Source organism: Pteropus alecto, unplaced genomic scaffold (assembly GCF_000325575.1).
Source record: "Pteropus alecto unplaced genomic scaffold, ASM32557v1 scaffold45, whole genome shotgun sequence".
In the NCBI taxonomy this organism is placed as follows: Eukaryota; Metazoa; Chordata; class Mammalia; order Chiroptera; family Pteropodidae; genus Pteropus; species Pteropus alecto.
The window spans coordinates 39,971,523-39,975,030 of NW_006442491.1; the positions used below are offsets into that span (position 1 = coordinate 39,971,523).

At 66.2% G+C, this 3,508-nt stretch overlaps 1 long non-coding RNA gene across 1 annotated transcript in view; it reads left to right on the top strand.

Moving 5' to 3' along the window:
* Positions 1–3,502, top strand: part of LOC112471035 — a 7,089-nt gene extending 3,587 nt beyond the window's left edge. Inside the window, exon 3 of the long non-coding RNA XR_003043200.1 lies at positions 3,291–3,502. This is a non-coding gene — a long non-coding RNA (uncharacterized LOC112471035). The remainder of the gene's footprint in view (positions 1–3,290) is intronic.
* Positions 3,503–3,508: the final 6 nt, after the last annotated feature.

A 3,508-nucleotide genomic window follows, 5' to 3' on the forward strand; every position in this document is an offset into this window, starting at 1 on the left:
CTCCAGCCTACCTGGGGCTGTGAGCCGGCCAGAGCCCTGCAGCCAGGCTCCCCAGGGGTGGGCATAGGATGGGGTCCAGGGGCCCACCACCACCGCCAGGGCGTGAGCTATCACTTGGGGGTCCTGCACCCCTCCACCTCCTGCGCCCGGGGCACGGAGGGAGCACACGCGTGAGGGCCCGGGCGAGCATCCAAGGACACGAGGAAGCAGGTCTCGTCCACACCGCCCCAGTCCTTCACGGCCCCGCGATCCCAGCGCCTGCTCAGGCCCCTGACTTCTCACGGTGCGACTTGGGGGGCTGGGGAGGGGGCGCGGGCCTCAGTTTCTTCACCGCTGGCAGCAGAGACGGCTCAAGGTGCAGCCCGATGGGCCAGGGCAGCCTGTGGACGGGTGCGGGCATGAGCACACGCATGCACACGTGCACGCACGCACGTGCACACACGCACAGTGCGCGCACGCATGTGCACACGCACACCCTTGCCCTCCCCGCTGAAGCCCCAGGCTCCAGGGTCCCCATCACCCTCCCCACTCACTGTCATTGCCTGGGAGCCTGCCACTTCCCGCTTGACCAGGGACAGGCCAGGAGGATTCGGTTACGCCCCCTGGCGGGCTCCCCAGAGAGAGCCCGGTAGCCCTGTGCGGCGGGAGGAGGGGGGCAGGTACCCACGTCCCGCAGCCGCAGGAGCCTGGGGCGCCAGGCAGAGCCACCAGCTGTGGGGTCACGCAGTTGGAGCACCCACAGACCTTGTCCCTGGTCCTGGGGCAACAGCGGAGTCCAGGGCTGTGGGGAGCTCACTGGCTTGGTGGCGGAAGTCCCCGTCTGTAAGGTGGGGACGAAGGACCCACCTCCCCAGACAGTCCGTGTGTGCAGGAGTGGACTCTGTCTGCCTGGACGTGCTGAGTGACGGCGAGAGCTCTGCAGGGACTTCCCCCGGGGTGCCCGGGGACAAAGGCCCCTCCCACGGTGGCCGCGAGTGTCCAGGTGACGCAGCCCTGCTCTCAGGGCCGACGCTGACGGATCCCGGACGCCAGGGCTCCCTGGCAGGCATGCTTCCTAAATCAGAGCCCGAGTCACGCATCACGCGTCCCAGGGGCCCGGCTGCCCGCTTGTGATCCAGACTCGCCGATAAGGCCCTCAGCCCTCTAGAGAAGGGACTCGGCCTTTGACAGGAGCAGGATCCAGAGCAGAACTTCAGGCAGACTGACTGGAATGAGGGGGAGTGGGGTCACAGATCGGGGGAGGTGGCCTCGGGTCCGGCCACCACCAACGAGGATGGCTGAGAGGGATTCTCAGTTCGCACGTCTGTGCTGGGTGTGATTTGGGCTGAGCTTCGTCTGTCATTCCAGGGACCACAGCGTTTGGCTCAGGTTGAACTTCGCCGCTCACGGAGGGGGGGGGGCGGCCGGGCCCCCCGCTGCTGGCGCTTTGTTTTCAGGGCGGCCTCTCCAGGCACCTGCTGGCCCCCAGGCCTGGCTAGGGCTCCCCGCCTGTGGTGCGTGTGCGTGTGCGTGTGCGTGCACATGCAGATGGTTGTGTTCGCGTACATGCGTGTTGCGCCCGCACACGGATGTGCTCGTGAGTGTGTGTCTGCGTGCGTGCGCACGTGCATCGAGGAAGAAGATGGCCGCATTGTGACCACGGGCGGCCTCCGGGCCTTGGGATTTTGGTGACACCACGTCTTCCTATATCCCCACGTTCGGCTGCCCGTCTGAGTGACGAGGCGGGCAGGTGGCAGAGCCGTCCTGACTCAGGCCTCGAGCGTGTCACCGTGCATGACATTGCACGGCAAGCCAAGGGTTTGCTCCCCACGTCTGAGGGACAGCGGCTTTGGCAGCTGGCCTGCCGTGTGTTGGGGGTGCACCGCCCCTCCTCCAGGAAGCGCTCACTGTCCCTAGCTTGTCTTTCTAGTTCTCTCGTGGCCGAGCCTGGCGAGCCAGTTTGCACAGAGGCGGTGGCACTCTGAACAGACGCGGCACCGGGAACAGGCTCGGGGAGGGGAATGACGGGTGGGACTGCCGCTGTCCGCCCACAGCCTCGAGGCCTGGCCGCGGATACTGCGCAGCACAAGCTTTCCACGTAACCGGCCGGCCCATATGTGAACGCCATTCTGTCGGTCACGGTGCTTTCAATAGAATGACAGCGAGGACAGTTGTGACACACACACGGGCTCTGAAGCCAGACTGTGTGGGTGGAGTCCTCCTTGCCGCCGGCCGTCCGTGTGTCCCTGGGCAAGTTGCCGACCCATCTTGGACCACTTCCCTTACCTGTAAGATGGGCCGTGCCCAGGTGTGCACACGCAACACGCACAGACAGCCCCGTGAGAGCGGTGCTCAGATGCACCGTGACGTGGGCTTCTTCAAAGCTTGTGGCATCCCCCACCCAGTGGCATCTGCACCCACTTCCCGGCAAGGGAGCTCTGGGGGAGGCAGGGGAGGCGGGGAGGTGGGGGAGCCCCGGGGGAGGTGGGGGAGCCCTGGGGGAGGCGGGGAGCCCTGGGGGAGGCTAAGGGGCCATGATTTTCCAGTTGCAGAGAGGAGCGTAGCAGTGGCCACTCGCCCACTGCCCGCTGCCTCGGCAAGACGGCTGTTTGGGGCGGTCTGAGGGGCAGCTAAGGTCATGGTGGAAGGACTTAGAGCCCCAACCTCTGAGGCTCAATCCACAGCATGTGGGGTCACAGTGCCACCTCGGGGGTGCCAGGGAGGCGGGCGCTGCCATCCCTCTCCAAATGCAAACTGCCCCTGGACCTGGGCAGGTCCCGGTCTGTGTGCGAGGACTCTCACGGGGTCTGATCCCAGGCCTGCGCCCCATCCTAATTCCTCACTTCCTCCAAACTCTGGCCTCAGGTGATTTCTTTCCCCACTGGAGGGCACAGAAAGCTGGCAGGGTGAGGGCTGGGGACGACGCAGGCTCGATTCTGAGTGCGAAGCGTGTCCGCACAGGGACGTCTCTGTCACCTTCAGCTGCCGATGACAGAGCGTACAGCTCAGCCAGTCATGCAGAGGCGCTGGGGGGAGGTGCGGGCACAGGCGTCCAGCTGGGTCCTGCCACATCTCAGCTCTGGTCTGAGGCCTCATGCAGCAGGGGACATGCCCGCTGCCCGCTGAGCCGTGGCTGGAGACCGGCTGGCCTGAGTGAGGGTCCAGCTGGGGTCCTGGGTTTGGGAAGGAGGCTGGCCAGGGAGGCAAAACCAGCGGCCACCCCAAAGGGACAGGCATGCAGGTGTGTTCTCGCTGACGTGACTGCGTTTGTGGGTGGCTGCAAGTCTGCTCACCAGAAATTCTCTTCACAGGACAGGCCGCCCACTGGACTACCGTCAAGACTTCCACCGCTGTCACTGACCCTCCCCGGGCGAGATGCCCCAGCACGCGATGGGGGACAAGCCCTTCGCCTCGATGCCCCAGCTGGCCTTCCCCAGCCCGCCGCCGGCCCTGGACGAGGAACACGGCTGCCCCTGCCCCAGCCGGCACGTGTCCCTGGACCTGCCTCTGAGCCGGGGCGCCCTGTGCC